The sequence below is a fragment of the Protomyctophum parallelum genome, assembly GCF_964188405.1.
Source record: "Protomyctophum parallelum genome assembly, chromosome: 18".
Taxonomy (NCBI): Eukaryota; Metazoa; Chordata; class Actinopteri; order Myctophiformes; family Myctophidae; genus Protomyctophum; species Protomyctophum parallelum.
The window spans coordinates 4,675,470-4,689,828 of NC_139716.1; positions in this window are offsets into that span (position 1 = coordinate 4,675,470).

Sequence of the window (14,359 nt, forward strand, 5' to 3'; positions counted from 1 at the left end):
GATTCATCATCTGCTGTGACAGTGGCGTGCACAGACAATTTGGACACACACAACAAAAGGGCACCTTATCTGGCGCGTGGAACCACCAGCTGCAGCGAGCTGCAACAAAACATTTATCTAACACACACACACACACACACACACACACACACACACACACACACACACACAGCCGTATCCAGTACTTCACAGGTGGAGGGGTCCAATTGCCACCGACCCACATGCACGGGCGCAAAGCGCCCGTGCGAAAAGAAATCCGTTATTTCCGATTATAAAGTCGTTATTTTCGGGTCAAAAACGGGTCTGCACAGCAGAAATAGCCACCATACATTTTTGATGAGCCTGCTCTCTGGTCATTTGAACTTTTTTTCAATATTGGCATATTGCCTATGGTAAATATCATAATAACATCAACACATCAATTTAACTTGAACAACCAATGTCTGTCAATTTGAAGCATTCCCTGCTGAGAGAGAGAGAGAGGGGGAGACGCGTCTCTATTGCGCATTATTGCCTATAATTCTAAAGACATTGCATTGAGAACTGTCTAGCAAACAGGCACTCATTATATACGCCGGATCGGCTGGACGGCTGGTGCTCTCTCGGAGCTGAACCCCCGCTATGGGAGAAGACCCACTACAGTTAAGGATAAATACTGACGTAGTCACGAAGCAAGACCTCGCCGTCACCTCTTATCATTTATTAGTAACCATAGCCCTCCAGTGAGGAGAAGAGCTATAAGGGACTGCATAACCTAAGTTGAAACTAACGTTTGTTCTCATCCTTCTCCAGGCTGTGGATGACGCCTGTGAAGCAAATAATACTGTATGGACTACAATTTGCCCGAGAGACCTATGTGGGGCTTCTCCTGTCTGTGACGAATGCTATCATTTATTGAACTGCAATAAAACAGCCGTTTTCAAGTGCTGCAATTCCCTGTTCCGCCTGTTCATTCCACACAGAGACTCCACAATATATAATAAAAACATAATAAAACTATTGAAATACTACTTTGAATGGAAATAACATTACCATAATATCACTCAAATTGAATTTAAAAAATGTTTTGTTGAACACTTTGTCAGCGTGGGAAGTCTGGGAACAGCGCATTTCCTGGCTGTTACTTTTAATGCGCCTGTACTGGTAGTAGCCACGATCAAAACAAACAAGGGGAGCTGGCGCCTGGCGGGATATTAAACAGCACATATATATATATAACTAACAGTCACAATGATGCAATCGTGGCTAAAAACGGGAACGCTAAGGAAGAGAAGAGAACAGGGGCATTTGAGCAGCGATCTACACGTGGACCAGGGCGAGCAGGAGACTCAGGTATCGAGCACAGCGGCCCCGCGAGAGAACAGGAGGATTTGAGCAGCGTGGATCTAGATGTGGATCTGCACATGAAACCAGGGCGAGCAGGAGCGTCAGGTACCGGGCCCCGCGAGCCCCGCAAGCGGCAGCAATGAAACTGGTCCCCGCTGCAGCAAAAAGAGCAAACACACGAGGAAATATGGGACATTGGCAGACCCCATACCACTGTGTGCGAAGAGACAAGCACAGCCGTCTCATGTGTTCTCGTGTGTGTGTGTGTGTGTGTGTGTGTGTGCGCGCGCGCGCGTTCAGAAGACAGTCGTTGTTGGACCCAACGCGTGTGTGTCTGCTTTCAGAAGACTGTTATTTTTGGACCCTTGTTGTTGGACTCAAACAGTGAATACCCTGCTTTTTCAGCACTTTCTCCGTTATACATTGTCACTAATATGCTGGCTACCTTTCAAATTGTTTGTATTTAGCATGGCCTTCAAAAATGGCAACAGGTTGTTGTAAAAAATAGTTAATAGTTAATGTTCAACTTCTCACTAGGCGTGTGTGTGTGTGTGTGTGTGTGTGTGTGTGTGTGTGTGTGTGTGTGTGTGTGTGTGTGTGTGTGTGTGTGTGTGTGTGTGTTGTGTGTGTGTGTGTGTGTGTGTGTGGTTGGTTATTGTTTTCACTTGCTGTGTGTTTGCAGTACCTACTACAGTTATTGTTTTCACTGTGTGTGTGTGTGTGTGTGTGTGTGTGTGTGTGTGTGTGTGTGTGTGTGTGTGTGTGTGTGTGTGTGAGAGAGAATGTGTGAAAAATGAAATGTAATCTTTGTATCAAGCCTGTATGGCTCCTCGTAACAGTTAAAGTGCCTGTTTTGTACAGCATGATTTTGGCTGACGTCTGTGAAAATAAATATTCTTATTAGGAATACATTTGCCTCCTGTGTGAACTGTGCATATATATATTCTTTTTTAACATAAGTTATAATGGTGGTCATATTGACATTATAATGGTGGTCATATTGTCATTATCATTTTGATAACAGTGTATATATAGGTAGGTACCCAAAATCCATCATAAACCCGCCAAAAAAGCATCAATAAACACTAATAACCGTGCGTGCGGGCACGTTTGGCGGTGGTGGTACTTGGAGTGACAAAAAAAATCTGAGGTGGTACTAGGTGTAAAAAGGTTGAGAACCACTGACTTAGGTCATAAATGACTGGGTATTGGCTCACAGTCATTATGAGCGCCTCATCCCCGGTCTCCTCTCTTATTGTGTCCTGTGACATGCTTGCCTGCTCTCTCTATATGTGCATTGAGCTGTTTTATAGCATAGGGGAGGGGGCCACAATCAGTCTCAGGCTTGACAGTAAATTGATTGAATTAATATTGTATTAACATTTTGTTAATGCAGTGCTATGATTATACAATGATGCTAAGGCATGAAACAAAAAGTACTTGTTTTTATTGTAGTGTGTATTCATGAAGAATATATCAAACATGTTTGAAATTATCAGAGTGTTCATGATCAACTCGGGACGGTTGGATCTTTGAACACTCACAGAGCAGGGGGATCATCATCACTGCTGCTGCTCCACGTTTTTTTGTGTGGATTTTGGATCTGCAAAATGCACGAAATAACGTGCTCTATGTGCAAACTCCTCGGCGCGCCTTGGATATGAGTGACTTGGAGTTGGAGCGCCTTGGAAATGAGCATGCTCAGAAAGACCAGAATGAACCTAAATCCGAAGGAGTGTATACACATGAGTCCAATTTTCTTTCAATCTCATTTAACTTCGGAATAATCTAGCCAGTGACATTACGTTTTTGTAGGTGTTTGCATGACAACGTTTAATAGGATTTAACTTCTATTCGGAATTAAGAGGGGGTTTCAGACCTCATGTAAACGTGGTCAGTGTCTTGTTGGAGCCTAGTTCTATCTGCACATCTTGTAGGCGGCTGTATGCATGCTGGGAATGCTTGCAATGCCCGTCGATCTGTCTCCCCAATTTCAGCATGTTTGTCACGCTTGGCTGTGAGTCTGTGACAGAATGCCTTCGTTCACCGCCAGCTGCAGGGTGTGAGCCATGCATGGCAAAACTTGTTTTGGTCTGTGCGGTGAAGTTGATGAACCATGGGCTGTAATGTAAACAGAAGTCATTCAGATTAAACATGTTATTTATAAGACTATCATTGCATGTACTGAAGGGTTGGACAACTGCAGCGACAATCAACGTGGCCATAAGGGCAAAGGTTTGTAAACAACACAACAACAAACAGTTATGCTGCACACAACGGTGTCACATGTCGAAAATCCCCTCACTTGGTATGCATAATGAGCGTATACGACGCTTGTATTGTATTATAGTTATGATTATATTCAGGGGGTGAATATGTGTCCGTTAACGGACACATCGTGGCATAGACGTGTAGCTTGTCCGTGGAACATTTCAGATGTTCCGTTTTACACACCATACTGTTTGATAAGACCAAATTAATGTCAGTCTCCAGGTTTTCTTCAGAATAGATAGATAGATACTTTATTTGTCCTTTCGGAAATGTGTTTTGTGCACAGCAGTCATCAGGATATACATAAAACATGCAAACAAACAGGTCACACAGTACATATAGACAATAAAGAAACAGTGCCAACAGAAGGCCACCAGTCATAGTTCCCAGAGGCATCACATCACACTTTATGCACAGAACTGAGACGGGGCCTGTTTGTTCATAAGTCCTATACTTATGGGAACAAACGATCTTGAGGCCCTAGCCTGCAGGGAAGGTACCATATACCGTCGCCCTGATGGTAAAAGATGGTATTGGCTGTGTAACGGGTGTGTGTTGTCCCTAGTAATAGCTTTCCCCTTCCTGAGTACCCGGGTCTCATACATTGAGGTCATACTCTCAATTGGAATAATATGAACACAGATTTAGTATGACTATGTATGGCACATTAGGGGTTCTCAAATGTTTTATTTACAAGGGCCATCATAACAGTATACAAATAGAACAAAATGTAGCCTCCATTTGGTTCCATCATGGGTTCCATGTGTATACTCAGTAACAGTGATGATTCATTCAGGGCTATCTTATGTGTTTCTGTTGATATTGTCCACAAATTTTGTCCACCACAAACCAGCATATTATTGACTAGCCTGTCATTAACCAGACTGAACGTGGTGTTTGATCGACACAGCCAACAGCTGGTTGAGCAGCCATTGTTACCGCATTCATTCACCAATGAAAAAGTTTATTTTACTACTACGGGAGGGAGAGGAGAGGAGAGGAGAGGAGAGGAGAGGAGAGGGGGGAAGGAGAGGAGAGGGGCAGGGAGAGGTGGTGGGCAGGGAGCAGAGGAGAGGGGGCGGAGGTTTAGCGGTGTTATACGTATGACACCGCCGTCCAACCAGATGAGCCGTTTTTGCATAATTATTCACACAACTCCAGAAAGCAGAGAATACACTGAATGTTCAAAGTTTTTTTTTTTTTTTTTTTTTTAATTGATGTCAAGACACCCAAAAAAACACAAAATAATTTACAAAAATGTGTTTTTTATGTCACAATCCCTTTAAGGTGACAAATGTAACCTGACACTTGATTCAGTTAAGAGCAGTTTGACGTCACACGGAAGACTGAAGAAGTGAAGTATGAGGATGCGTGACGACCACACCCTCCTTCAAATCCTACAGTCATGAGTCAGGACTGAAGAAGGTGAAGAAACACTGTCTTCATTATCAACGTCTCCTCTGCAGATGACGGTCACCTTTAACTGGAAGTGAATTCACCAGGTAAGAATCCTAAGAAAATATACAGTATGTGGTGCATGTGGTGTATAACATTGTATAATGCTATATACAGTATCTAATAATTGTATAAGAGTGATAGTTGAGTCTTGAAAAGCCATATTTGATACTCACAGATCAACAGGGGTGTTGCCGGAACACACGGTTAAGGGATAACAGTGTACTTGTTACATTTTGTATAATTTGTTTCAAAGTCACACACACACACACACACACACACACACACACACACACACACACACACACACACACACACACACACACACAGGTTGACGGATAAAAAGGTTAAAAGGTATAATTAAACGGAATGTTAATGAAAGTGCATGGTTCTTTCACGTCTATCTACATCGGCTAATTTAAAACCCTTGATATTCGTTTTTATGGCTGGGTGGGTATGTTTAGTCAGGGTGACAGCAGGTCGTCTCCACAGCTATTGTGCCTTTCCCCTGGGAGAGAACTGGGTCGCAAGTGTCACAACCAGTTTCCACCTCTTCGACGACTTGTTGCTCATATGAACTTTTATTTATTTCCATAAATATGCTATGTTCGTGCCAAATCATCATTACAATTACAGCCTTTATTTAACACACATACACACAAAAAGCACTGGCAGATATTAAATGTATTGGCTGATTCATAGTCCTATTTATGGCCGAACAGAAGTCTGTTCTGGAAAGGTCCTAGGGCCGAATTTTGTTAGGCTCTATAAAAGTCAAATCATACTCTGTCACGGCTAGCGCCGAGCTCCTTGACCTGGTCCTTGATATGTTTAAGTAGCCGAGAAATGAACCTCACAAAGTTGGTAAATATCTGTAGAAGCTAACATTTTGGATGTGTATAGAACGTGTATAGAACATCAATTCTATTCTATTCTCTTGGTCAATTTTTCAACCAAGGTTCATGTTTTAGGATGAGTGTTCATTATTTTTCATTCGCTGCTTTCTTTCGTTTTAGGGATTTTAGCTGTTTTTGACAGGGGGGTGGGGGCATTCGAACATTGGGCTAAATATGTATTTTTTTACAACATTTTATAGCAATTTACTTTTTTTATTATTTACTATAGTCCTACTAGACCCCAAGAAATTATATTTGACCACAAAAGATCACGGGATCTACTGAATGTGTAAAACTGACATATTGAGCCTATATATTATGACAAACAGTGTGGCTTCCCCCCAGTAGACTACCTTCACATTCAGTAGATCCTGTGATCTTTTGTGGCCAGATGTAATTTATTGGGGTATTGTAGGACTATAGTAAATAAGAAAAAAAGAAATCGCCATAATATTTTATAAATAATTTAGCCCCATGTTCGAATGCCCCCGCCCCCCTGTAAAAATATGTACAATTGCTAAATCAAAAGCAAGCAGCAAATGAAAAAAAATGAACACTCATCTTTTACTTTCTCTAATAACAACTTAAGACATGAACCGTGGTTGAAAAAAAACTAAAGTTGTCCTTTAAGATCTGCTGTTGATCGTCCTGTCTGCGACATGGCAGACTGGGATAGCAGCAACCTAAATGATCAATGGAGCGATCGATGACTCTCACAAGAAAGCAGACAAACTCGCATTTCTGCATTACAGTTGACGGGTGGGGGGCTGGCGGCCCGTGGCTATTCAGATACAATGACTGAATTCCCTTTGTCGCTGGAATACCGGCTGAAGTGGATTCCTCAGCGGTGCATGAGAGAATGTATCTCTGCTCTGTCTCTCTGCTGCTCTGCTGCGAGCTTCTCCTCATGATGTGTCAAGAGGCTATATAGCCATGGCCTCAGCTGCCTGACTCAGTGACAACACATTGATCTGCATATATTGCACATATATACTGCATGACATGATGATTTAGTTAGGTAAAGTTAGCTTAAGTTGAGGCAAATCTGCAGAAAAAAAAGCTTACCACTAGCTTTCTTCGATGTGTTCATAAACGTGTCTACTATCACAGAAAAAAACTTTGTGACAGCTGCTGAAAGTTGGCGTACCATTATCAACCAATATAAGGCAAGAAAATTGGGCCGAATTTAGCCCAAGGAGTATTTTCGTGCAAAATGCATGCAATGGATTCAGCATCATGAAAACCCCCTAGTTTGACACGTCAAATGTTACTTAAAGCATAATTAAATTTGGAATTCTTTGCCTTATATTGGTTGATAATGGTACCCCAACTTTCAGCAGCTGTCACAAAGTTTCCCAAGGGATTTGGGTTGGAGATTCTTTTTTCTGTGATAGTAGACACGTTTATGAACACATCGAAGAAAGCTAGTGGTAAGCATTTTTTTTTGCAGATTTTCCACAACTTAAGCTAACTTTACCTAACTAATTGTCTACTACTGCATCAGAGGGACTGACTGTATACGTGCATTATGATATGAGATGCATGCATTTTCCTGCTCATTCTGTTCTTACCATGGGTTCGATAATCTACTAGGGACGTCATAGATCCACTGTCCTACTGTATATATTTGTGTATATTTGTGTAACTCTCGAATACATGTGCAACTGGCGGCCCGGGGGCCACATGCGGCCCCCACCTTCACTTAATGTGGCCCTCAGGTTAATGTCAGAATACTGATATAGTATTGGTTTCAGCTGTTACAATTCCACAACATGCAAACATGACCCGCTTTAATTACTGCAGTCTAAATCAGTAGCTCATTGCTCAACACAAGTATAACTAAAGGCATTTCAAATGACATAAAAATGATAATTTTCAGGATTTCAATTCGAATATAGCAAAAAATAGCCGTCGCTACAACAGTAATATATGGCCCTAGGGAGTGAGTGTGGAAATATAGTGGCCCTCTCCATCGTCAAAGTTGCCCACCCCTGCTCTAGAATGTATGTAATACTGCGCTGTGTTGGCATATGTTCGCTGTGCCTGCAGCTCGACGGATCCTCACCCACCACCCCAAGGTTAGATAGAGACTTCTAGAGCTCTTATAGATGGTCGCCCTTTAAGATCAGAACTATACGTGGTGCAGCTGGTTCCTTTCGTTGGGTTGGCTAACTCGCCCGTGAATCAGAGGCAGAATAGGGCGGGCTCATGGCTCAGCGTGTCCCTGACTTGAATATGGCAAGCAAGCAACACAAGTTATAAAAAATATGAGTAAGTATTAGTGAGAGTTGAACATAATACACATGAAAAGTGTGGCGTGTCAAACCCAACATCCAGCTCTTTTCTTATTATGATGGAATGAAAGGAAAATGGAGACAAATTGACGCACAGAGCTTTCTGTTTAAGGAACACAAGGCTGCTGTACTTTATACCTCATACTTTAATGCTTAGTATAATGTATAAAGTACAGCAGCCTTGTGTTCCTAAAACAGAAAGATTGGGTATTGGCTAAGACTGACGTTATGTATCTTTCAGGACCTTTCACTGCTTTGTCTCAACCATTGCTATATAGCTCTGGCCTCAGCCACCACGGTAGATATTTTGACATTCCGTTGTTCTTGTTTTTTTGGAATGTCCACTACTGTTGGAGCAGGTTCATCCTGATGTTCTGGGCTTCTTTGTAATGTTAGTGTTAGTAAAAAGCAGGTAAAAGAGTAACGTTTGAGGCAGACTAATATTCACTGTAGTAGAAGGAGGTGCGGGGAAACCCCAGATAAAGCAAAAGGCAATTAACTGCCAATATGTTTCGACCTAACCGGTTGTATCGGTTAGTTAGGGCCTTATTTTAACCTTGAGTGCCCGGATTGTTTCTTTCTTCTTTCTTCTTTTTTCTATATAATATAGTTGCTTTGATGTTGGCTGTCCTGTGGGTATAATATCCTATGCGGGTAAATATCTGACTAGCCCTTGCTCGCTGGTGTGACGCGTGGGTCCTCCTCCAGTTGTGTCACACAAACACACTCTTTTGTGTGTGTGTGTGTGTGTGTGTGTGTGGCTTGGTAGCCTACATTCCAAAATGACTTGGGCAGAAAATGCTTTCAAGTGAACCTTTTGACCATTTTGACCTTATGCACACCACTGCCCCCTTGCCAGCAAGGTGCTACCTAGGTGCAACTTCCCATTGCCCATTCATCCAAACAGAAAAGTCCTATCAAATTGTATTAAACAACATCAAACTCACCAACATTGCAGCTGAACGAAAAGTTTGAATTATCCTCTTTCTATATGCAAAGTGTTTGTTTCATAAAAATCCACTGTAGACATGTTACAGTATATGATTTATTGACTTATGAGCTCCTTTCTGTCAAGAACTTCCTTGCAGGTGATTTCTCTTAAGTGCTGGAGTTTGGTAGTGCTTGTTGCATACCACTCAACAGCCCATGCGTACCACCTGTTTTGAATTTGCTTTACTGATAACGAGTGCTTCTGAACTCTGACACTTATTATGACAATTTATTGACAGGAAGTGGCTCATAACATGTCTACGTTGAATGGTTTTTATGAAACAAACACTTTGCAGATAATAGCTCAGACGGCCAATTTTCTGTCTTGTCTCAAGGCCACTCCAGCCGCGACTTGAGTGACAGGGACCTTGGGCACGCCCCCTTTCTGAGAAAAAGCTGCAGTTTTGCATGCTTTTGTTTCCAGCTTCATCTTGGTGTGAATGAAGCATCACGTGTGCTTTCTACTCATGAATCTGTATGCCCATAAACATAAACATAACGTGTGTGCAGTGTGCGTTCAATGTCATTAGCACCATGCATGCATGCATACCAGAGTGGCAGCATTTCACACCAACTGAGAAGTTGGTGTCCCTGGGTCTGTCCCTGGGTCTGTCCCTGTGTCTGTCCCTGGGTCTGTCCCTGGGTCTGTCCCTGTGTCCCTGGGTCTGTCCCTGTGTCCCTGGGTCTGTCCCTGGGTATGTCCCTGTGCACCTGGATCTGTCCCTGTGTCTGTCACTGTGTCTGTCCCTGTGTCCCTGGGTCTGTCCCTGGGTCTGTCTGTCCGAGCATGAAAATAGCGTTATAGTGTTTGGTCACCACCAAGTGTACAGTACAGTACAGTACAGTACCACTCACTTCAGACAGGTCTGACCTTTTTTATTCCAGACCAACCCAGCTGTCACATGTGTCACGTGTGCTATCTTCTCATAAATCTGTCTGCAGGTATGTGATGTCTCACAGTCACACCTAGCTACGCTATGTTGCTGTCACGCTGGCTTTAAGAGTGTGCAATCTAGGCTCCTGTAATAAAACATATACATCACACTTAACATAACCTACAGTATAACAATGATGATCACAATATGACATGTTATATACATTTGTATTCACAGAATAAAGAATTTGAAACAGATATGAATACATATAATCTCTGTAGGCTACAATACATCCTCTGCAGATGAGGGTCACATTTTACTTAATCTGGATGTGAATTCACCAGGTAACGCTACTAAAAGGCAAACATACTATTGTTTTAATGAGTAGTTCATATGTGACATTATAATTGGGCTGGGACTTTAACTGATTTATTTTTATTCATTAATTTCAGAAAAATAATGTTTTAAAAATGTTTAATCAAGGCTTATTTTTGCACCACAGAATCTTTCTCACTGACTTCCAGGTGTACCGATCATAAAGGTGTGTGAATCTCTGAATATATATTCCTAAAATTACTGCTCTTTATGGTAAAACTTTGACTGTTGGTCTGGTTTTGATACAAAACTAACTATATCTATTCACTCATTGATTCACTCGTATAACAAGATTGGTTTTAATTGAAAACAAACAAATGCCTCTCAGCCAGTCAAATATCCGCATAACAGATATGTGATTAAACATGCAAGTAATCTTGATTAATTAATTACAAAGACTCTAATTGATTCGTTTTTTCTAATTATAATGTATAATATGACAAGATACAAATACAGATTATGAATGTTTGATGAGCAGTATTGCTTTGCATAATACAACTCTGGAAGTGTAAATTGTGCTACTATACATGATGATAGTGATGAAGCATTATACAATTGTGGAATATTTTCAACATTTGTACAGAAATGTGTTCCTTGACTTGTGGTCAAAATGTACTTTATGTAACATTGATCCATTGTTTTATTTCCAGTGTTGGAAGATATAATCAACAGCAGGCAACAATAGACGGTGTCGGTTATACAAAACCTCATTCCATTGGTGAGTTGATTATACAAAACCTCATTCCATTGGTGAGTCATCATGCATGTGTCAGATCTCTGTCTGACAGCTTGAAGGAATTTAACACAACGTTTCCTTATAACCCATTACGACCTGAGGCCCATTCTACAAAGCAGTAGTTCTCAAACTTGTTTGTGCCATGGACGCCCGAATTGATATAAAATATATGACCAAACCCCCCCCTCAGCTAGTTTAGGAGTCTAATTATTTATTTATTCATCACCTCTTTCCCACAGCAGTGTGAGGAGATGGAGTCCAGAGTGGATGCTGTTAATCCTGGAGAAACTGCAGGTTCCTCAGAGCAGGTAAACATCTTCAACCTTCAACCTTACCAGTTAACTATGGAATGCATTGCATTTCCCGTCAGTCAGTGTATCACTATCAGGGATCGTAGTAAATGTGACTTGCTGTCGCAAGTAAGCCCATATATGGTAGTATATGGAAATATGTCAGAACCTGTTCTGACATTCCATGTGTCGATCCTTCCCCATCCGCCCTTCCTCTTCGATGTCACCCTTTTGACTGATACCTGTCCATTTAAACTCTAGACGGGCCTGTCCCAAAGTTATTTGTGCAGCCTCGCCCGGCAGCCGGCAAAAACTAGAGTTCTCAACAGGCCTGAAAATCAAGGCGCCACGCTATATGAGCTTGTATTATATTATACATTATGTATAATATACATTATGTTATTTTTTAAAGGCTAATAGGAATAAAGAATGTGGTTCTATGTGGTATGTTGGGTGGGGGGGGGGGGGGGGAACTAAACTAGTTATTTTTTGGAACCATGGACTTTATGACGTATATGAACTGAACTAGTTCATTTTTAAATGTGTGAACTGTGAACTGAAGTATAGTGAACTTAACCAACACTGGTAAAACTCATTTTTTTAAATGATAATAATGATGATAATAAACTATGATTTAAGTCTGTGTTTGTTTCTACACATACTACTCTTTTAAAATATGGATATGATATTTGATTTAACGTGACGAGTAGGTGTCGGCCTGATGGGTATATATGTCATTGTTTAAAATAAAAATAACTGTGTCCCTTTTATTTGGGGTATCTGCCACACATAGGACTTTTATTTAAGTGGAGAAAGTGACTCGGGTAATGACAATGGTGAAACAATGTTACTTTTGTTCATACAGTGAATTGTTCATTCAAAAAAATGCACCATTATGGATTATGCATGGAAGCAAACCAACTTGAACAGCTTGAATGAGTTTGACAGTTAAATATTTCCTTCATTAAAGGACCACTTCACCACTCTTCACATAATTGGTCATCACTAATGTTCATGATAAAACACCTGTCCACCAGTGACATCATCGTTAGGCAGATTTTTTTTAAACAAGATTTTTTTTACAATATATTTAGATTTGTATTATCGTGAGAACGATGGCTTCCATTTTTGCATTGCAACTTTTCAGGAAAAATAAATCCTGCCGTTTCTATTAGCTTGGATTCCCCATCGATGATGTCACTGGTGGACGGGTTTCTGAACTGCCCACAGCCCTCCTATGAGACACAGACTGAGTAGGAAAGAATTGTGGTATTTTATCATGAACATTAGTGAGGACTAATTATATGAAGATAAGTTAAACAGTGGTGAACAAAACACCCTCACCTCCCTATAGTCTGCATGTGGTTAATGTGCACCATCTAGTGGACTCATTGTCAACTACACCACCTGATCTCTGATTTCTCTGCTAAAGAGTTTTTAAACTGATTCATTATCAGAACTGGACTGACAACTCTAGGTTAGGAGTCTATTGTATTGTATCCACTGTTAATACAGACTGAAAATGAAGCACTTGTTACCCGTGTAAAGTTTGAATTGTCCCAAGGATGTAAATACATTTGTTAAACTCTTCTCAACATGGCCTTCCTGACAGCAGTAGATAATAAATTAAACAAATTAGGGATCATGTGTAACAGAGTGGAATATCCCTTTAATCATAATGACACAACATTGCCTGTATGGTTATGGTAGCTGATAATGAAGGCTCTGCTCTACCTGGGCCCGTGACTAAATTTGGCTGAGGGACTGCCATTGGAATTTTTTTAAATTTCGTTTTTCCATGTCATATGAAATCAGGGAACTATAGCTTCAAATTGACATATTGGTTGTTCAGTTTGACCCACCAGGTTTGGAGATATATAGCTTATGTCTTACAGAAAACAGCGAGTTGAGAAAACAGGCTTGAAAGGTTCACTTCTGTGGACTCTAACATTACACCTAGCTACATGTTTAAGCATTTATTTCATATTTATGTCGATTTCAGCTCTGACACTTATTTCAGACATAAAGAGTCTACATGTAAATGGCCCTCCTCCTCATTGACCAGGCCTTTTCAAGGAATGAGGCAAATGAAAAGGTGTACTTTTGAAATAGTCGTTTTAGTTTCTCGAAGACCATATAAATTCATGATTTGGATCTATCTTATTAAAAAGTCTCTCCCTAATAGAGTTGTAGAATGGCATTTCATTTTAAATTTCCTTTAGATCACACAGACTACATAATCTATCCTCCTCAACCGTGCCTACATATCTGCCTGTCTCAATATGCAGACCAAGTATGCCAGCTCTAATTTGGGCACATAAGGATCGTTTCTAATGGTTTTAAATAAGTCCATTCATTTCACGTTATAATATTCACATATTCACATATTATTCTCATCTTAAATAAGGGGTCAGAGCATCCTACTGTATGTGTTGTCCGTGAAATTGCACATGGACAGAGAGAGGCTTCCGCACTCATCTCAAATCTCGCGATAGTTTGTTGCTGGGATAAAGAAATGTCATTAACAAAGTAGATTTTCTCCTGATTTGTCTCGCTAAAAGAAGCCACTTTACTATGAATATCTTGTAAATATTGTGTGCCTTGTAATGATTGGGTCCAGTATTTAGTTCAGTGACGGTGGAGTTAAGGAATGGTTCAGAAGCTGTGTTCACGTTCACTCTCCCATTGGAAATGAACAGACTCCAACATTCTTCCCGTCTCCTAATAATGTTACCGACCACCTCACGCAGCTACGGGAAGTAAAGCAAAGTTGGCCTCTCTTGCTAATTCTCCTCTTGGGTAGTACTAGTAGTAGTAGTAGCATATCTTCAATAATGAAATGTACACCTCT